Source organism: Cynocephalus volans, chromosome 6, assembly GCF_027409185.1.
Source record: "Cynocephalus volans isolate mCynVol1 chromosome 6, mCynVol1.pri, whole genome shotgun sequence".
Taxonomy (NCBI): Eukaryota; Metazoa; Chordata; class Mammalia; order Dermoptera; family Cynocephalidae; genus Cynocephalus; species Cynocephalus volans.
In genome coordinates this window covers 115309286-115332494 of record NC_084465.1, presented here as the reverse complement: position 1 = coordinate 115332494, position 23209 = coordinate 115309286, and the positions used below count along the sequence as shown (strand labels likewise).

The 23209-nt window shown below is 41.6% G+C and overlaps 1 pseudogene; it reads left to right on the top strand.

The window, feature by feature from the left end:
* Positions 1–19408: 19408 nt before the first annotated feature.
* LOC134381174 (large ribosomal subunit protein eL14-like) lies at positions 19409–19979 on the top strand (annotated as a pseudogene).
* Positions 19980–23209: the final 3230 nt, after the last annotated feature.

Here is a 23209-nt window from a genome sequence, read left to right as displayed (position 1 = left end):
AGAAGCAGGATGTGGTCAGAATTGTCAATGACGTGCCACTGACTTAGAAATTGATGACCAACAAGAGCAACCTCAATAGAGAGGGGAGGAAGCTAGGTCAGACTCCAAGAGCGAAGAATAGAAGTTGAGGAAGCAGAGGAGTGCTGACCACCTTTTGAGGAAGTGTGGTTTAGGAAGGGAAGACTGGAAGACTCTAGAGCAGAGGGAATAATCAGTAGAATATAAATAGACAAGAGAGGATGGGGTCAAGGGCATAGGGAAACAGGATTAGTCTTACACTAGAGAGGAAGACAGACACTTCTGAAACAGGAGGAAAGGAGGTGAAATGGCTAAATAAAGGCTCATCCCTGATTTTTTTCTGTTTTGTCCATAAAGTAGCAAACAGTATCATTCTGCTGAATAAACATGAAGAGATGCTAGGGGATTTGAGAGGAGAGGTCAAAAGGTTTGGAACAGATGTCGAGGGGGATGCAAAAATGAGGTTCCAGATAAGGTTGACACCATAAATGTGTAGAGATGACAGTTGATTATCTGATCCCCTCCCTCAATCTCTCATCTCCATCCCAGGGGCCTTAGAACAGCAGCTCAGTTTGGATCCGTCCTGGAGTGGGCCTTGGTTGCGCATCTGCAACTGCCTCTAGAAGGCAGGCAACTGGAGGAGGTTGCATTGAAATGACCCACCATGATATGGGCAGGCAGAAATAAGAGGAAGAAAAGCACTTACAAGTTGGAATGGAAGGAGTACAGCAACCAGAGGTCTCAATGAGGTGGATCCAGTTCAGTATGAAAGTGGTAAGGACTGGAGTTCACACAGGGTGACAATCCTGCCCCTGTGTGACTCTACCCTCAGAAGACAACACATTGTCTAGTGGTGCAGAAGAGAAACCCCATCAGTGCCATGTCTAGTGGAGCCATGAGAGTAGGACTGCCATGGAGACCACAGAATTGTGGCAGTATCAGCTTGCAATGCCAGTCTGCAAGAGCTGAAGCATCACCTGAGACCAGGAACGCCGTAGAAGTGGAGCTGCGTGTGGACTTGGGGACCCAACTCCCACACCAGCATGCAGAGGATGTCGAACATCAAGATACATGATTTGCCAGCTTTGAGAATTAATGCCTGCCCTGCTGGGTTTTGGACTTGTTTGGGACCTGTTACCCCTTTCTCTTGGCCTACTTCTCCCTTTTTGAATGGGAATATGTACCCTGTGCTTGTCCTACCATTGTATCTTGGAAGCAGATAACTTGTTTTAGATTTCACAGATGGGAATTTGAACAACTTCGGACTTTTGAGTTGAAACAAGTTAAAAGTTTGGTGACGAAATGAATGTATTTGTATGTGAAAAGGACATGTTTTAGGGGTCAGGGGCAGAATGCTGTAGATTGGATGCCCCACCAACCTCATTGAACCTTAAATCCCCACTGTAACTATTGAGGGTGGGAAATCCTATTACGGTAATTGAAAGGCAGGGTCTTGAAGAGGTGATTCGATTGTAGGACTATGACTTAGTGAATGGATTAATAATGGTGGTCAGGGGCGTGGCTCTCAGGGCTTTAAAAGGGGAGTAAGTGAGGAACTATCTGCTCTCTCTGCTCTGCCATTTTGTAATGTGACACCCTGCCATTACTGTTGCCACCACCAAGGCCTTCACCAAATGTGTTCCCTGGACTTTCGACTCCCAGTCTTTGTAACTGTAAGCAGTAAATTTTGTTTTCTTTATAAATCACCCAGTTCTGGGTATTTTGTTATAAGCAACAGAAATGGACTAATACAAGTGGGTTCAGTCAGTGTTTATTAGAACCTATGATGTGCCAGACATTGGACTATCTGCTGTGCTCCTGGACAACTCTGACAGTTCGATTGTTCTTCTGAAAGTTGACCCTAAAATGTCTGAGAGCTACATGTACATAAATTTCTTGTACATAAGGGAGGTGGCCGAGGCCTTGGCTAGATGGGAAGCTAGGGGTCAAATAATACGCTAAGGGCGTTCATCTTTTGCCTGAAGACCATAGAAGCTATCAGAGAGGGAGTGATGAAATCAGGTTTCTATTTCAGACAAAAACCTTCGATATATCTATCCTTTTCAGACATGCTTAGAACAGTTACAGAAATTGACTTTGTACTGGGCCGCAAAGGAAGCTTCAATAAATTCCAAAGAATCTATACGCCACGCTCACAAACCACAATACAGTAAAATTAAAGATCAACAACAAAAAGAGAGCCAAAAGGAAACCCATACATTACATAGAATCCACCTTAAATTAGTAACTGCAGTTGTTTCTGAGGAAGGGGCCAGGAAGTCAGGATGAACTTTTGTGTGTGTGATGTGCATCTATTACTTACGAAAAATAAATTAAACATTATAAGCATACATTGAGTTTTGTTTCTTAAGCTGGGTGATGAGTGCAGAAGTGTGTACACAGGTGTTCATTATTGTAGGGAAAGTGAAGATAACCCTACAATTATATTAATTGTATTCCTTTTTGTATGTTGAAAGATTTTGTCATACATTTTTAAAATATAAAGAACATATATTTGGAAACTGAAAAATACAGATAAAAAATAAAACCAACATGGGCTTTACAAAATATTTACAAATGAATGACAAAGCCTGGCATAATAAAACTTGGGGGATCCAACTAAAACTAAAAACTGAAACAAAAAAAATGTATAGGAGCTAATCCAATTTAAGAGGTAGAAAAATAACAACTAAAGAAACCCAGAGAAAGCAGAAGTAAGGAAATAATAATGAAAAAGGAGAAATGAGTAAAACAGAAAAAAGAAAATGAAGTTGATTATAGAAACCAAGAACTGGTATTCTGCTATAGACGAATAAAATAGATAAACTTCTTACAAGATTGAGAAAACGACACAAATAAACAACATTATAAATGGCAAAGAGGGCACACCAGAGAGAGTAAAAATGTTAGAAAGCATAAGAGTACAGCATGAACAACTGTATGCCCATACATTTGAAATATTAAAGAGGTAATTTTTGACCAAAAAAAAGTAATTCTAATAGGAAGAGTGAAAATATGGGGGGGAGCATATTTTTTAAAAAAATTAAGTGCATAACAATAAATGGAGAAGAGAATGGAAGAGGGGAGACTAGAGACCAGATTTTGCCATAGCCCCAGGTCATACCCTCTTCATGATGGTCCTTATATCTGTATACTCACATAATTTTTGTACTCATGACATTTTATGTTTGATTCAGTGTAGATGATGAGTATGAAACAAAGCTGTAACCAGCAAGACCCCTATATTTGAGTCTCCTCTAGGGCTGGAGCAAATCTCAGCCTTAGAGGAGGTTTGCAAGACAAACTACAAATTTGCTGACTGAATTCCTAGAAATAGGAGTACTCTTGCTTAACAATAAAGTTAAGCATGAGGCCAGCCAGACATGCATTTCTCTGAGTTCTCTTTCTTCTGTCATAGTCACTAGATATTTTGCTCCTTGGCCACAGGGCAGGATAATATTATTTACATAAATATCTAGCTGTTTTCCAGAACACCTGCAGCTATGGCCTTGCCGAGAAGCATGTACTACCCAGACCCTGAGAAGCCAATGTCTACTCAAGACCCTGAGGAGACATTAATTAAGCTATGCTGACTTCACTGCAAAGCCAATCAAAATCCTGCATGAACCCCTAGACCCTTACCCCAAAATTTGCCCTATAAATGCTTATGATTCTAAGCATAAGCATCTTCAGGGAGTTTAGGTCTCTACAGCATTAGATGGCCTGTTCTCCTTGGTTGGCACCCTGCAATAAATGCCAATCTTTCCCACTAAAAATCTTGGTGTGCAGAATCGTTAGCTGGGCTGCACACAGGCAGACAAACTCCATTCAGTTGAGTAATAGGTACAAACTGGTGAAGCAGAAAGGGAAAATGATCCCCATCTACTCATCACTCTGCTTAGAGGTGGTGAGAGCCCCCAAAGGACAACTTTTAAAATGATTCCTAAGTTTAAAGCCAGAATCCAACAGAATCAGATTGAGAAATGTGCACACAGCTAGAGGCAGCGTAGACTGTGCAATCTTCCTGCAGGGTAATTTGGCTCTGCTTGTCAAGAGCTCAGACATGGCCCTGTTCTTTACCCAGCAATTTCACTTCTTAGAATCGATCTGGGGAAATAATCAGAGACACACACAAAAGTTAATGTACAAGGAAGTACATCATAGCCTTAATTCTATCAGGGAAAAATGGAAACAGCTTAAATGTCTCCAAATGGTTAAAAAGAGAAGGGTGGGAATAAGTAAAAATTTTGTGTAATATTATGGAGCCTAAAAATCATGTTTTCAAAAAATACTTGATGTCAGAAAAAAATTCAGAATATTTTGAGAGAAGACTAGAAAAACACACACCAAAATATCAATTTGATCAAGGGGATTATAGGTAAAATTTTTGTTGTTACTTTCTTATATTTTCAAACTTCTCTCCAAGAGCATGTCTTATTTCATAATCAAAAGAAATATTATTTTTCAAAATAATTGAGTCTATGTGATCATAAAGATTTTAGGTATGAGGAAATTGATACTCTCTATGTATACACACACATATGAATACAATATACACATACACAATATACACATATGTGAATAAATACAATATACAAGTATACACATATACATTTATTGTATATAAATACAATACACACATATACATACATATTAATACAATATACACATATACGATACTGCATTATAACGTTTCAGTCAATGACAGATCACATATACAGTGGCATCCCATAAGATTATAATGGTTATACCATATAGCCTAGGTGTGTAATAGGCTATACCACCTCGATTTGTGTGAGCACACTCTATGTTGTTCACACAATGACAAAATTGCTTAACAACACATTTCTCAGAACATATCCCCATTGTTAAGCAACTCATGATTGTACACGTATATAACAAGAATATAGTTACAACCATATATATCCAGAATCATCTGATAATTATTATACATAAACCAATTTTTCTTATAACTAGATCATCCCTTCAAGCATCAACATTTTAAAGTTTTTTCTATTTTGTATTAATAATTCTAAAATATATACTTGTCTGCTGTCTTCAGCACAAAATGACTTTTCTTGATGAGTACAGGGATGTCTTTGAGGACAGTTAATACATCTAATGCTTTTTGCCTTTACAAGGAATACCCCAAGACTACCATGAGTTTTTAATTCTAAGTCAGTTTTTCATAATATTTCTGTCTCCTTCCCTCCGTCAGGCTACCAGCAGTCCTAATTTCTTCTTATAGGTGCCTTCTTTTAACAGCCTCTGGCCTGAGCAAACGAATGGCCAGTCTTGTTAGAAAAGTGGCCAAAAAATAAAGCTAAAAATCAGTGAAGTGCACAAGTTTTATTTTTTTTAGTTAATTTTCGAGGGGGTGGCAGGCCAGTACAGGGATCCAAACCCTTGACAATGTTATAACACCATGCTCTAACCAAATGAGTAATTGGCCAGCCCAATACAATAATCAAATCCTCTTTTTCCATTTCTTTTTTTTTTTTTTTTTTTTGGCATCTGGCCAGGATCTGAACCCTTGATCTGAGTGCACAAGTTTTAGTGGCTAGAATTTGTTATACCTGTTTTTGCTCCTCAAACCTCTGTTTTGCCTGCTTCTGTGTTCTTGTTTTCTAAAAAGATAGTGAAGTTACCTGAGAAGTGATTTCCAGATAAGATGCAAGGTGATAGTGACTTCCTAACCTACATAAAGAAAACTGATCAGAGGCTGAATTCAGGGTAAGCTCATTGAAACCCCAAATCTAGGCTTTTGAAGGGTTCCTGAATCACAGTGGCTATTCCTATCACACAACGAGTTGTCTACACTTGCTCTGCCTAGGGTGGCCTGTGAACCAGTAGCATCATTATTACCTGGGAGCTTGAGAGACTCTAACAAGATGAGTCTGAGGATCCACTTTGACCTACTAAAGCATAATCTGCATCTTAACAAGATCCCCAGAATCAAACACACGTGAACGTTTGAGAATCGCTGACCTGTAACATACTTAATCCGTTCACATATCCTACATCCCATGCTCTTAAAGGTCATTCCCCCAAAAAATCTCTTTCTTTTTTTCTCACTGAAAGTAGGTTGTAAATCCTTTCCCCTTCACAGGTGTTTCTTTTAAAATGGATACTAGTGGAGAATTCACTCTTCTCTAAGGTTCTTTTTCATTGGTCCATCAGCTTCCTGGGGCCCTTATTTTCCGATTTAGAAATAATTCATTCCTTCGAGAACAAAATATAAATAGTTCCAAATTGCTCCTTTTGTCTACAAAAAGATGCTAGACACCACGATTGGGGTGGGTATGGTTGGGGGATGAAAAAGTAAAAATCTTACATATAGTGTCTGTCACAAATTAAGAGCTCAGTGAATATTGTTACTGTTCTGATTCTTCTAAGTATTTTACTCTTTGGCATTTAATAAACTTTTTTGAAGTTATGACTATATCATGATTGAAAATGTCCATATAGTGTATATGCCACCTTTATAAAAATAGAGATGTAATCTATTATAAGATAACTGAAATTAAAATTATAATAAGATTGAAAACATACATTTATTACATATATGCACCATCATCATAAAGAGAGAAGTGAAGTCATATTTTTAAATCTCTTTTCATTAAAACTCACTTGAAAACAGATTAGGAAACCACAACTGAAAAAAAAGTATCTAGTTGACACATCGAAGTTTTCATTTTCATTCAGTTTTTGCATTCATCCTAACAAATATTTATCGGGAGGCTTATAAGCATACAATAGTGTGGTAGTATGCAAAGATGATGTCAGCTGATAAGAAAAAATAAGATTGATGCACATTAGTTAAGACTAATCAAGAAAGAAACTGCTAAGTGCTGTTACAGTTTATCAATTAAGCTGTGTTAGGTCTAAGAAACTTTCTCTGGATAATTTAAGCAATGTGAGTTTATTAGAAGGATATTGAGTATACATTATTTAGGATAGGATTGTGCTGCTGTAACAAACATCCCCAAATCATTATTTCTAGGTCATGCTACATATCCCATATGGGTCAGCAGGAAGCTCTGCCCTACACTCACACAGAGACCTAGACCAGTGGAGGTCCCACCATCTTGTAGCTGCACCACCTACACCACAAAGCCTCACTGGTGACCACAGCAGGGGAAGAGTGAGACTGGAGGGTTGCACAGGGGTTTTGAACTGCCTCAGCCTGAAAGTGACATGAGTCATTTCTACCACAATGTCATTGGTCAGAACTAGTCACATTGTCTTCCCTAGCTGCAGGGGGCTGGGAAATGTAGGGAGATGTTTGAAATGTAAGGAACAGGCAGAATCATTAGTGAGCACTACTGTCTCTGCTACAGGGTGGTTCATAAACTAAAGGGAAAAGCTGAAGATCAAATCTTGGGCAGAACATGCATCAGAGAAGCTCGGGAGACCTGGCCAGCAGCAGCTGATGGAGGTCTGGTCAGGCTGTCCTGAATTTTCAGCTCTCTCACCCTTCTCAGGATTTGCATTGGAGAGAGAGAGAGAGAGAGCAGCTGATTGACTCAGTCAGATTCTCGGTCCCACCTGGGATGGAGGTAAGGGGACAACTTGATTGACAGTTCCACTGAGAAGGGGAGGGATTGTTCATCCAAACAAAATTGGTATGCTGTTACAATAAGAAAGGGAGGGTGGGCTGGCCAGTTAGCTCACTTGGTTAGAACATGATGCTGATAACACTGAGGTCACGAGTTCAGATCCCATCACTGGCCAGCTGCCAAAAAATTAAATAAATAAATAAAGGGAGGGTGAATCCATGGTGGGCAAAAACCCACACCTGCTCCAGGACTGGTCCAAATACCCAATGTTCAGAGTTGATAGATGGAGAAAGTTTTAGAGAAGAGGTGGCATTCAACATGAGCTTCGAAGGATGGGATAAATTCAATGAGGATAAATTCTGCAGAAAGTGGCAATCATTTGCAAGAAAGAGAAAGCTAATGGGTTTGACTAGAAGACGTGATTTGCAGTTACTTTTTCACTCCAGTTTATCTAGCCTGTCTTCACTCCACACGGCATCGACTCAGGGGACACCAGAGGGTGGGGACTGGTTGGAATGGCTCAAATTTTGTCATGACTTTGGAGCCTCGTTCCTCTGGGTTGGTCACACCATCATTTCCTCTGCATTCTATGAGTTAAATATTTCAGAGGACCAGTTAAATATTTCAGAGGGGGCTACACAAGAACATGAACACTGAGAGGTGGGCTTCTTTGGGGCCATCTTTGGAGACCAGCGACTGCAGAGATTGACCTGCACTTAGTTAGCTCCTGAGCTCCCACCCCAGCTCCAGCATAGGTGTGTGTTGAGAAGTGGGCAATGCTGGGGGAAAGGTAAGTTGGGAGCTAGGTTGTGCAGGCCATTCAATGCCAGTCCAGAGCTCCAGCTACTGAAACATAAATGAAAATGTTATGGTAGTGGGGGGCGGGAGGGACAGAAGGTCTTTCTCTTCATGGGTCTCTTTCCAAACTCCCCCGATATGTCTTACTGGCCGGAACTGAATCAGGTGGGCCCCCCTTGCAGCAAAAGAGCCTGGGAGAGAATCTGTTACAGGGGAATGGGATTGCTGCTATTGGCTTGATCAACTGTGGTTTATTCTCTAGGCATGCCTAGGTCACGCAGCCTGAATGAAGCGGCAGGGAGGAAGGGGTATAATGATACTGGGTCAGCTACATACAGAGGCTGCCACAAGCCACAAAAAGCAGAGAAACCAGCTGTGAGGATGTTGCTACAGTTCAGGTGAGAGGAACTTAGGGCTGGACCAGGGCAGAAGCAGTGGAGAGGGGGATCCAGCCAGATGTGCAGATAAATCCAGAAATGGAGTGGCCTGACCATGGCAGCTTATGACTGTCTTTCATGAGAGACAATGGGAAACAGACAGAAAGAAGTCGAAGATGACAACATCACATCCGGCTTGCTTAATTGCCTGGTGACACCCTTCACTGAGGCTGAGAATGCAGAAGGAGAAATGAGCTTGGAGAGAGACAATGGCTTTGCCTTAGGTGCTTTGAGTTTGAGGGCTCCAAGAGACAGCTCAAGGGAAGAGCCCCAGGGTGTGGGTCATGAAACACCAGGACATGGGAGAAAGGGCAGGGCTGGGTATAGATAGGGACTGGGAATGACCAACACAGAGTTGGGGCCCACCATGCTATCAAATTACGACTCTACTTGTACAAGGTCTGGAAGAACAGAACATACATCTGATGACTCAGAGGTTCCTTCTGGGAAGAGAAATGAGTGGAGAGGAAGTGGGAGGCAAGAAGAGGTGGGTAGATCCAGCAGAAAACATTCACTGATGTTATATACTTATTGCACTATGGAAGTTTTGATAAGTGGTCACGTATCCAAGAAGGGATAAGTAAGTTTATAAGTGAATGGAACAAGGAGAATGCTAGAGGAAAAGGAAGAAGACAAGGTGAATGATTTCATTTAGAGGGCAGGATGAGAAGGAAAAGAAAAGGCAAATTAGGGAGGTCAGGAGAAACCAGGAGAGTCTGTACTGAATCTTGTAAATCAAATGAAGAGAACATTTCACAAAGAATGGTGGCTGCAGAGAGGAAAGCAAATGAGAACTTGAAAGAGAAGGCCTTCGTGCTTGGTGATTGATTGCTATCCCTAAAAGCATGGTGACTGGTCCAGGAGGAGAAGAGACTGGAAGGGACAAATCGGAGCATGGGAAGTGAACTATAGTCACACACACAGTGTGGCAACATAAAGAGAGAGATCATGGCAGCTCAAGAAAACACTGGGGCAGAGAAGCAATATTTCTTGGCTACAGCAGACCAGTCATACCCTTATCCTTAAAATGTATTATAACACCATTCCTCACTTTTTAGCTTATTTTCAGCCTGCAAAACAAGATATGTTAAAAGTATCACATAAACCCACAGAAGGCTCACACCAAGTTATGCCGGCAACATACTGCAGCACCCCAGGAACGGTAGTAGTTGTGGTAAAAATATGTTGTGCATGTGTCTTTCCCACGAAATTTTTTCTAGCCACAAAATTAACCAGAAACTAGAGAAGCAAAACCCATCCCCCCTTTTCTCAGCAACACCCAGAAACAGAGTCTCTAGCATAAGCGAATAAGTAACATACCAAAACTAAGTTAGAAATACTGACAAAATGTCATGGTTAGATGATACGTGGTGGTTTCTTTACCGGCCCACAGCAGACTGAAAACCATGTGACAGTGTAGATTAGAGTGCCCCAGAGTAAATGGACAAGGCTGTGTGATAAGACTGAGCAGAAACACAGTCCGAAGATTTCAGATTATTCACTAGTTAGTGTTTTGTCTTTCCCTGTCTCCTTTCTCTTCCTTTTGCACTTTCTTTTTCCATGTATGCACCCCATTTTCCATGAATAGACTGCAGAACTGGCCAGGAGGCCAAGCATGTGCTAGATGATCAAGAAACACTGCCCATCTATGACCTCAGTTAGCAGCCAGCTCTTGTGTCTGGGTGGGAGAGTGGGGGGCTGGGGAGTAAGGGGCACTCATGGAAAGCCCACTTGACTGGGCCTCACGAGTCCAGGATTTCCATCTGGCACTGTCCCTTTCTATCAACAGTTAATGAATGTAAATTTCTGTAATAATGTATTTAACAGAATACTTTCAGATGCTAATTCCAGAATACCCAACTAACAGTAGCCTTCATAATACAGACATTTCAGATCTAATTTAACAAAGTGTGCCAAGGTAGGAGATTCCAGCATTGGGCCAGCAACTCAATAATGTCACAAAGGCCCCTGCCCTGACATATTCAGCGTGTCAACTTTTACCTTTAGCTCTGCCCTCATGGTCACAAGAAGGCTGCCACAGCTCCAAGCATCTCCTCCCTCCATGACAATGTCCAGAGTCTCTCACTCTTTTTGTTAGAGAGGAAAATCTTTCCCAGAAGCCTCTTGTGCACTTCTGTTCAAGTCCCATTGCCCAAGTTTGGGTCACATGCCCATGCCCCAACTGCAAGGGAGGCTGGGAAAGTGAGCACCTTGTATTTTCAGCCTCTATATTGAAAAAAAGAATCTGTAATGACTGCTTTATAGGCAATCAGATATCTACTACAAGTAATAGTAGGAATAAAAATTAATAATAGCAGCTAACATGAATTGTGCTATTAATACATGTCAGGCACTGTTCTAAGGGATTAACATGCATTGTCTTGGTTCATCCCAACAGTACTGTGATGGGATTGGTATTATTGATGTTCCCATTTTATAGGCAAGGAAACTGAGGCTCAGAGAGGTTTAAAAACATGCCCCCAGGCCCACAGTTAAAAAGCTCACTTTTGGGGAGAAAATATTTGCAAACCATGCATCCAACAAAAGATTAATATCCAGAATCTACAAGGACTCAAACAACTTGATAGTAAAAACAAACAAGCAAACAAACAAAAAACACCCAATTTAAAACATAGGCAAAGGCACTGAATAATCATGTCTCAATGAAAGATATACAAATGGCCAACAGACACATGAAAAAACGCTTGACATCACTAAGCATCAGGCAAATGCAAATGAAAACCATGTTGAGATGTGATCTCACCCCAGTTAGACTGGCTGTCACCAAAAACACAGAGAATAACAAATGCTGGTGAGGATGTGGAGAAAGGGGAACCTCCTACATGGCTGTTGGGACTGTAAAATGGTGCAGCCATTATAGAAAACGGTATGGAAGTTCCTCAAACAACTGCAGATGGAACTGCCATATGACCCAGCAATCCCATTGCTTGGTATATATTCAAAGGAATGGAAATCATCATGTCAAAGGAATACCTGCACTCCCATGTTTATCGCAGCTCTATTTACAATAGACAAGAGTTAGAACCAACCTAAATGTCCATCATTGGACGACTGGATAAGAAAAATATGGTGTATTTGCACAATGGAATACTACTCTGCTGTAAAAAAGAATGAAATTCTGCCATTCACAGCAAGATGGATGAACTTAGAGAAAATTATGTTAAGTGAAATAAGCCAGGCACAGAAAGAGAAACACCACATGTCCTCAGTCATAAGTAGGAGCTAGAAAATAAACAAATAAATTAAAAGTAGAAAGAAAGATACAACAATCACAGTAATGCATTGAACTTTCAAAAGGAGAGAACAGAACTGAGGTTACCAGAGGTCGGGGGGTGGGCAGTAAGGGAGAAATTGGTAAAGGGCCACAAAAACAATTACATTGTATAATGTTGAATGTACTAATTATCCTGATTTGAGCATCACATGTTGCACACAAGTATTGATATTCAACTCTGTAGCCTACAGATATGTACTATTGAAACTATGTTTCAATAAAAAAATTAAAAATGAATGAATTAATTTAAAAAAGAAAGCCCACTCTTGGCCTTTTGGAGACTAAGGTCAGTGAAATAATCTTTGACCTCAAAAGACTCACAGTTCAGAGGAAGGTCCCAGTGGAGAAATAGTCATTGCAACTGGTGAGGTAAGAGGAGGAGAAACAGGGCATAGTGAGAGGAGGTCTGGCCTCAGTGTCCTTCATCCCCTCCCCTAGGCAAGCCGGGCCAACATCATGTTTCCAGTGAAACTTCCCAGGGCAGAGGGGAACAGAGGAAAGGGCCTGGAAAAGATGGGCAGAAACAGGGTCCCCAGCTGCGAAAAGGGTTGGGGGAATTTTGAAGTGTGTGACAATGCCATGCTGCCTCAAAGTGCCCCAGGAGGTGACAGGACTCTCACAGGAATGATTGCATGATGCTATGAGGGAGATTGCACTCCAGGGTGTGAAGCTACCCACGCACTCGTGCCCTCCCTGCCAAGAAGCCACGAGGACACCCACCCTCCAGCGGCCAGGCAGACTTGGACGATACCACGCAGGGGTGCCTTTTTCAGATCGGAGCTGAAAGGGCCTTCCCAAAATGAAATGTCTGCACTGCACATGAGGTCCCCACCCCCACCCTCTGTTTCACTCTGGAGGCATGGAGAGAGTCCAGCCAGCCACTCAAAGGAATTTATTATACTTCAGGGCCTGAGGGCTTGTCATCAGACTTAATTTTATTTGAAACAACACATTCCTATGGTGTTTCATATATTCAGAGAGAAAGCCAGCCCAACTTTAGAGCTGCGTGCACAGATCAGTGGAAATGCAGAAAGAGGAATCACTGCATCCATCATAAGAAGAAGGAATTCAGGGAAGATGAGGTGCAGTTTAAGCAGGGTACTGAAGGATAAACAGGGGTTCACCAGGGAGAGAAAAGAGGGAAAAGGTCTACACCAAGGCGAAGAGGTACGAAACACATTGCTCCTGTTTAGAGCTGTGAGTATCCTGAGCGTTGGGTAAATAACACAGATGTCAGGAGGTCGGGCAGGAAAGAAGACACCGGGGTGTTATCTTGAGCTCCAAGACCTTGCGCAGGGAAGACCAGCTCTTAAAAAGGCAGAAATAGGTCTACATGAGAGCTTTCCAAACAAAGTAACATAACAATTCCTCATACATGAACCCCTTTATACACTGAAAGTCCCTGTAACTCCAATATCTAAATTGGATATAATACATTTTCCCCCAACTGCAATTGTCTTGGATGCAGAAAACATCTTGTGATTTTACTAATAAATTAAATTAAGTCTGACCCCGTGTCGCCCGAGACAAGGTTGGTGAGAAAGTTCATTTCTGTCATTATGGAGAACCCTCCCACCCAGGCAGTCGAGTGGAGATCCAGGGTCTGGTCAGTCCTGGCTTGAGGAGGTCCCTGCGATTCTCTGTCATCTCCCAAAGCTGGACACAGGATTTTTTCTCTGGAGAAGCTGCTCTCCCAGGGTGCAGATCCCCCAGACATCAGGCAGCTATGTCCCTCTGAGGTCCTCCCTCAGGTGATAGGAAGGTGCAGGTCCCAGCTACTCCCCGGGACCTCCAACTATCCTTGGTCCCACAGCAGGTATCAACCCAGCTCAGGCCACTGACTGGGAGGTCCCAACCTCCCCAGCCTCTCTCAGATTAAAGTTCAAATGCCGTAATCTGGTCTAAAGCAGTGTTTTTCAAATTGAAGGTCATAGGCCATCAATAGTTTATAAAATCAATTTATTGGGTTATGACCTGCAATGCTTTAATTACTATATTTATTATTAACTATTATTTAAGATTTGAAGGGTAAAATTACCATTTTCTATTTGTTTGTTTACATGCATACATTGATTTTTATCAGCCACCAAACATCTTTCTGATGTTTTTTTCCCAAACGTCAGATTAGAAACATGATCAAACATACCAAAAATTTGAAAGAATTGTTCAGTGAATACCCATATTCCCACCATCTAGATTCCACCATTAATATATATAGTTTTTCTTAGATTAAGGTATATACTTTATATATAATAAGATTTACCCTTTTTAGTGTACAGTTCCATGGGTTTTCACAAACACAGATGAGTTGTCACAATCACAATACAGAACAGTTCACTCGACCCAAAAATTTCTCCCATACCCCTCTGCAGATGACTGTCCTTCCTGTCCCTCACCCCTGGCGACCACTGGTCTGTTTTCTATCCCTGTAGTTTGTAACATAAACAGAATCACACAGTATGTAGCATTTTGAGTCTGGCTTCTCTCATAATGCATAAAGCATTTAGGACTCATGTGTGGTGTTGTGTGTATCAGAAAATCATTCCTTTTTACTGCTGAGTAGTATTCCACTGTGTGGATGTACCACAGTTTCTTTATCCATTCATCAACTGAGGGACATCTGGGTTGTTTCCATTATTTAGCAATTATATAAAAACTCACTACAACATTTGCACACAGGTTTTCGTGTAATCCTAAGTTTTTACTTCTCTAGGGTAAATACCTAGGAGTAGGAAGGTGGTCATATTTTACCATATGTTTTATTTTGTAAGAAACTGTCAGGCTGTTTTCCAAACCACTGTATCATTTGCATTTCCATCAGCAAGGTATGAAAATCCCAGTTGTTCCAATCCCCACCATCATTGCTATTGTTGGTATCTTTTTTAATTATAGAAACTCTAATGTGTGCAGTGGTTTTAATATCTCATTGTGGTTTTAATTTGCAATTCCCTAATGACTAATGATATTGAGCATCTTTTCATGTGCTTATTTGCTATATGTCTATATTTATATGTCTGTATTTATATATTTTTCCCAGTTTTACAAATTAAGTTTTTGTTTTCTTATGATTGAGTTTTGAAAGTTGTTTATATATTCTGGATACACATCCTTTATTAGATATCTAATTTGAAAATATTTTCTCACAATATGTGGCTTATCTTTTAATTTTCTTAATAGTGTCATTTGAAGATCAGAAGTGTTTAATTTTGGTGAAGGGTGATCATGCTTTAGGTGGCATATCTACATTAACATTGTAAATACCTTTATTGAGATATAATTCATGAACCATACAATTCGCCCACTTAAAGTGTACAATTCAATGGCTTTAGTATATTCAGTAAATATGCAAACATATGCAAACATAAATATAAATATACAAACATCACACAATCAATTTAACTGTCAGTCTCCTACTCTCCCATTCTTAGCCCCAGCCCTAGTCAACCGCTGATCTACTTTGTCTCTATAGATTTGCCTGTTCTGGACATTTCATATAAATCTGATCGTACAATATATGACTCTTTGTTACTGGCCTCTTTCACTTAACATAATGTTTTTAAGATTCATCCACATTGCAGCTTGTATCAGTATTTCATTTCTTTTTATTGCCAAATAATACCTCTCGCATGGATATACCACATTTTATTTTTCCATTAGCAGTTGATGAGCATTTGGGTCATTTACACCTCTTGCCTATTATGATTAATGCTGCTATGACCATTTGTATATAAGTCTTTGTGTGGACACATGTTTTCATTTTTCTTGGTTCTATACCTAGGAGTGAAGTTGCTCGGTCATATGGTAACTATATGTTTAACCATTTGAGGAACAGCCAAACTATTTTCCAAAGTGGTGGCACCATTTTATGTCCCCACCAGCAATGTAAGAGTTTTCCTATTTCTCTGTGTCAACACTTGTTACTGTCTGTCTTTTTAATTCTCACCATCCTAGTGGGTGTGAAGTGACATCTCTTTGTGGCTTTGACTTGCATGTCCCTGATGATGTTCAGCATCTTTTATTGCTTTTTGTCCACTTTCATATCTTCTTTGCAAAAATTTTCTCCCTTTCTGTAGATTTTTTTTTTCAGTTTCATAATGGTGTTCTTTAAAGCACAAGAACTTTTAAATTTGATGTTGTCCAGTTATCTATTTTTTTCTTTTGTTGCTTTTGTGGTCTTTTGTGTCATAGCTAAGAAACCATTGCCTTCTCCAAGGTCAGGGAGCCTTATGCCTATGTTTTCTTCTAAGAGTTTATAATTTTATAGTTTAGCTCTTACATTTAAGTACTTGATCCATTCTGAGTTAATTTTACAAACGGTGTGAGGTAAGAATCCAACTTCATTTTTTTGCGTGGGTATCAATGCAACTTCATTCTCTTTTGCATGTGGATATCTAGTCGTCCTAGCACCATTTAGCTAGTCTTTCCTCATTGAATTGTCTTGATATAGATTAGTATTTTATTAAATTTGCTCTATCACATATCTATCAATCTCCCCATTTCTCTGTCCATCCACCAATCTATGCTATTTTTTGATGCCTTTCTACAAGAAAGTTGCAGATACCAGAACACTTCTTCCTAACATTTCAGCATGCATATCATTAGAGTTCAATATTTGTCCACAGTTCTTTTTTTTATGTGAAATTTACATATAATGAAATGCACAAATCTTAAGTGTACCATTAGATGAGTTTTGACAAAATGCATTCATCTATTAGATGCAAATCCCTGACAAGATATAGAACATCAACACTGCCCCCAGAAAGCTCTCTCGTGTACATTTATTTTGACAAATGCATGTGCTTGTGCAAACACCGTCCTCACCAAGATATAAAACATTTCCATCTCTTCAGAAAGTTTTCTTTACTTCTTTTCAGTCAACATTGCCCTACCCTGTCCACACCTCAGGCAGCCACTGATCTCATTTCTATCACTATAGATTAATTTTGCCTGTTACAGCATTTTATGTAAATGAAATTATATAATATATACTATTTTGTAATCCTGACTAACATTTGCAAAACAAAATAGAACAGAATAGAAAATACCAGAATGAATAGCCTGTTGCAGGATGAAATACTGCTTCGGATATCTTTGTTTCAGATAAATAGATGACAGATACTGTGTGTGTGTGTGTGTGATTGTACTGAGCCATAAGCTCTCCTGGATCAGGACCTGGTGTTTCTTTTCCACCTGTCTTGTCGCTCTCCCTCCCCTCAGCTCATATCAATCACCCCAGCGTTTCCCCTGGGTCAGTCTCCCCATCTCATTCCACCCACCTAGGAACTGGGGAACTCCTACTCATCCATCAGATGCCTGCTTGGTTGGCCCTTCTTCTAGAAAACCTTCTCTGTTCCCACGCTTCCCTCTCAGTACCGGTACCATGTGGTACTCTAATTACTTGGTCACTCTCTCCTCCAGCTGACCACAAGCTATGTAGGGACAGAGGCCATGTTTTGTTCACATTTGCAGTCCCCAGTTCCTAGGATGTGATGGCACATGACAGACTTCAATACATGTTCACTGAATGAATGAATAACAGGGTTAGAAATAAACCAGCCTGATCGTTTTCCAAGGCCTCACTCCTAGTTATCTTATTGTCCCTCACTTCTCTGACTGCTTAACCATCATGTCATGGTTTATAAGCTTCACTCACCCCAAGACCTACCTTACTTAGCCTTTCAATTTTCCTCTCTCCAGCCCCAATACTGGTGCTTTCATCGTTGTTATTTCCTCCCAATCATAGCTGAGGTAGATAATTGTCATCACGCGGAGACATCACATCCTTATATTTGTGACCTTTGTCCCAGAAACTTCCCCCATCTTGCCAAAGTGGCATTAATTCTGTGACTGTGGATATGGGAGAAGACTGAGTGTGTGTGTGTGTGTGTGTACACACCTCTGTGTAGGGGGGATACATTCTTATTACAACGTATTTGTTTAATTGCAAATTTTATGTTAGCAGTATGTCAGGTCCTGTATCCTCTTTCTGCAGAGGGTCACAATTTCTGTCTTACTGAAATAAATTTGTGATAAAACAGCTCTCCCTCCAAAAAGCAAATGGGCTTTAAGGAACAAATGCCAGGGCCAGTGAAGGGAAGAGACTAAAGGTTTAGAGGTTTCAATGTCATGTCCTTCAACTCAGCAATTTCATTTCTCCTTTCCTAAGGAGATAAACAAGTGCACAAAGATAAATGCTCAAGTTTGTTTCTCACGAGAGGAAACATGGGAAACCACCTTAATCTCTATCAATAAGAGGTTGGTCAAACATCCATACAGTGAAATCATATGCTGCCAGTAAATGAGTGATTATATCAGCGGTTGGCAAATTTCTTCCCTAAAGGGCCAAAAAGTAAGTATTTTAGGCCGTACAGCCTCTTGCATATGCTATGGGAGCAAACTCAGCCCTGCTAAATTCTAAGGCAGCCATAGATGATTTGTATGTGAATGGGTGTGGCTGTTTTTATATAAAACTCTATTCATCATTGTTTTTTATAGAACCACTTAGAAATGCAAAACCATTCTTTTCTTGTGGGCTGTGCAAAAACAAGCAGTGGGACAGCCAGATTTGGCCTGGGGCTGTAGTTTGTGGACCACTGATCTAGACTAGCAGACATGGAAAGACGGATTACTTGTCGGGGTTTCACTTAACGCTTACCACTTAATTTGCACAGGGTAAGTCTGTTTATATAAATGGGGTGTGTGTGTGCACATGGAGAGAGGTTCACCAAAATGTCACCAGTGGTGACCTCTGAGATTTCAGATGATTTTACTTTATTTTGTATACCTTTCTGTATGGCTTCACTGTCTAACTGAGTATTGTCAGTTGCCCACTGCTAATAGAATGCTTCCACCAGTCCCCAGTGGCATGCAGTGGCTTGTGTTGATGGCTCCCCCTGCAGTGGTCAGCCAGGTGGCTCTGCTCACCTTGGCTGTGTTCTTACACAGGCTGGTGGCTGGCTGCTCTAGACAATTGAGGAGACCTTGCTCTACATGTCTCTTGTCCTCCCACGGGCCAGCCCAGCCTGGAGACGTTCTCATGGCAATGGCAGAAGTGCAGACCTGTCCAGTCATAGAAGCTAATTTTAAGCTTCAGCCCTAATCACATCTGCTAACATCCCGTTGGCCAAAACAAGTCATATAGCTGAGCTCAGAGCCAAAGTGAGAGGACACTTGTAAGTTACATGGCAAAGGGCACAGATTCAGGAGGAGACATCATCTAATCTCCTACAAATATGTTATCTTGATAGAAAAATCAGGCACAAGCAGGTGGGCCTTCTCCCTTTTTGCCAAACACCATCAACATGGTGCTTAGGCACTTTGTGGAGGTTGGCCGGGTGGCATACGTCTCCTTTGGGCCTCATGCCAGAAAGCTGGTCACGATCATAGATGTTATTGATCAGAACAGGGCTTTGGTCAATGGACCTTGCACTCGGTGCCCACCAGAAGTGTGTGCGACAAGCCTGGCAGAAGGCTGATATCAGTACAAAATGGGCAGCCACAAGATGGGCCAAGAAGATTGAAGCCAGAGAAAGGAAGGCCAAAATGACGGACTGTGATTATTATCAAGTTGCAAAGGCAAAGAAAATGGAGAATGGAATAGAAAGAATGAGGTAAAGAAGCTTCAAAAGGCAGTACTCTTGAAAGCTTCTCCCAAATAAGCACCTGCTGCCAAGGGAGCTACTGCTACTACTTTAGCAGCTGCTGCTAAAGTTCCCCAAAAATGGTGACACTGCGGGTGAGAAGCCTCCACCCCTGAAGCTTCCTGCCTAGAGAGCCACAGCCCAGAAAGCAGCACCTCCTCTGAAAGCGAAGGGTCAAAATGCTCCAGCTCAGAAAGCACCTGCTCGAAAGGCATCTGGCAAGAAAGCATAAGAGGCTATTGTAAAAGTAACAAAGATTCTTTCTGACATATTTTAAAAAAGAAAGAAAAATCAGTAAAGCTGGCTTTAAGCAGATGGCTGTCTGAACACCAGTCCTGCCTCCTCCAGGTGGTACAGGTGATAGACACCTATGGAAAAGACAGGTGACTCTAACTTGGCAGCCCCAGAAAAACCTCAGAGGGTCTCTTTGTCTCCGATTGGGTCACATGGCTATCTCTGACCCAATCAGCAAGGCAGAGTGACCATGGTGTTCTGATTGGCACCCCTGAATCACCTGCCCACTTTTGGAGCCACGGGTGGAGTCTATTCTATCTGATTTATGGACTGAGAGCTGGGGAGGGGTGGTTCACGGGAGGCCTGTCAAGGATGTTACAGGAGATGGCTGACTCAGATTATATATATCCCCAGAAGTGGACCTTGAGACGTGGATTGAAGTACAAGTAGTTTACTAGTGAGGTGACCCCAGTGGCACCAGTGAGGGGGTAGGGAAGTGAAAAGAAGAGGCAAGGAAGCCTATACAGGTGTGTTAATGAGCAGATTGATGCTGGGGGAACTGGGACCTCTGGGAGACGATGTTGGGCATGCCTCAGAGGTGTCCCCCACACATTCCCTGAGAAGTGAGGAAAACATGATGTTTATCCACCAGATCCAACCCATCATTGTCTGAGAGTTGCTCCTGAGGGCAGAAATTCTCTGGCCTTTCTGGCCTACCCTCTACATAGGCCAAGCAGGCTCCTGTGGCTGAAGAGTGGCCTTGGGCAGAGTGTCACGGGTGCTCACAGCAAGCAGAATGGTAAGTTCCCAGGGAATGTGGGCAGGGCATCGACAGTATCTACTATAGTGTGAAAAACAGGTCACAGAGCTAACCATGTGCTATGATATGAGCTTGGTTTGGTCTGGATCCTGCCCTCAAGGCAAGGAAGCCCATAGGTGCAGGCTCTGGATAGAAAATCCCAAAGAGAAGGTATAGCAGAGATGTCAAAGGCCCAGGCTATGGAGCAGGAGACATATGGGGTGCATCCATCCATCCATTCGTCCATCTGTCCATTCATCCATCCATCCATTCATTCACTCATCAATCCATCTATCCATCCATCCATCCATCCATCCATTCATTCATCCATTCACTCACCAATCCATTCAGTCATGCATCCATTCATTCACCAAACATTTATAAGCGCTTAAGTATTTAATGCCCTCTATAGATGCTGGGCATACAAGGCAATTGTTCCCAGCTGTATCTCTCACAATGCCTGGAGCATAGTAGGTGCTTAATAAATACTGGTTCAAGGAATAAATGGATAAGATGGACAAAGTCACTGCCCTCAAAAAGCTCACTGTCTAACAGAGAAAAAAAACAATTAAAATTACAATATACCGTAACACCTATCCAAGGTGCTATGGCAAACAGCAGAGAGGGACTCTGTCTGGGAAGTTCAAGAAGGTTCTGCTCAGGAGGTGACAGGCCTTCAGGGAGAAGGGGGTTTCATCAGGCTAGAAAAGGAAGGAAATGTACAGCCAGCCTAGGGGACAGTGTGAACAATGGCACAGAGGTGGAAAGGAAATTAATACTATTAATCACTTACTGTGGGCCAGAAATTTTATTTTTGCCTTTAGGTTCTCAGAAAGGATTATAATTTATCCACGATGAAATCGTGGCATGCCTAGAATCCTTCTGCCTCTTGCTCTCCCTCCTGCTGGGCCTCAACTCTCATTTAAATTATTGCGACACCCCCCAACCAGCCAACAGCCGTGTCTCCCGCTAATTCACCACCATGCAGCTTTCAGAGGGATCATTCTAAATCCAAGCATAAGCCTCTCAGTCCTTGGTTTGGAACCCTTCGATGGCTCCACGTCCCCCAAAGGCTGTGTTCCAGATCTTTCGTAATATGGCCCTGAGCTGCGCTGCTTGCTCTCCCCCTCCAACCCTTGCTCACGCTGCTCTTTCTGCCCTGGAAGCCCATCTCCCCTCTGCCCCCACAACAATGCCACCATACTTCCAGCTGCAGCTTGACTCTTCACAGATGCCTTTGAGACCCATTTCAGACAACTCTCCCCCCACTTCCTGTTTATACTACAGTTTTATCCTCAATCACAGTCTGGTTGTGTCCAACTTGACAACTGTTTCTTGAGCCCTCACTGTTATGAGCTACAGATCAGTGACACAAATGAGGCAGGTTCTCTACCCCTGGGGAGCCCACTTTCTTCTGGGAGAGTCTTTGGAGAGACCTGAGGTTAAGTTACCCTTTATAGTTCTAAAATCTGTTACCTTTAACAGCAGGAATTCTAATCTGGGGACTATTTTTACTCTCCAGAGTACATTTGGCAATGTCTGGAGGCATTTGGTTTACACTGGGGGGATGCTCCTGCAGTCTAGTGGGTAGAGGCCAAGGATTCTGTCAAACATCCTACAATGCACAGAAAGTCCTCCATGACAAAGAATAATAACTGAGCTCATAAAGTCGAAATACTAAGGTTGAACAATCCTGCTTTAACTTTTCAGCAACGGGGAGCTACAGAAGGATTTTCAACCAAAAGTCAGAATTCAACTTTGTCGACTCTGACAGCTAAGTCAGTGGGGGCCTAGAGGGAAGCAGGACTGGTGACTCATGAACTATTATTTTTTCCTTACTCCTGAAAATAAGTGAGATAAAAAGCAGGAGTCCATTGTTCTTCATTCAGAAACAATAACGTCTGTGTGAATTCCTCCCAGATGGCAAATCACATCTATTGCAACACAAAGTAAACATGTAATGCCTGCTGGGTTCCTGGAAGAAGTGTCTCTCTTCTGAGAAAGTATGCTCACTCAACACTCACCAATTACGGGCTCGTGAACACATTTCTTATCCTCTCTGTGCATATTTCCTCAGCTGTAAAATGAAGCTCATAATAGTGCCTACTTCTTAGATTTTCTGTGAGAATGAATTAATATATGACAAGAGCCTACAACAGAGCCTGGCACATGGTAAGTGTTATATAAGTGCTAGCTCTAAACATCATCCTTTCATCCCATGATCATCACCACCAACACCACCATCATCACCACCATCAGTATCATCATCATCACCACCACCACCATCAACATCACCATCATCATCATCATCACCATCACCACCACCATCAACATCACCATCATCATCATCATCACCACCACCACCATCAACATCACCATCATCATCATCATCACCACCACCACCACCAGCACCACCATCACCATCATCA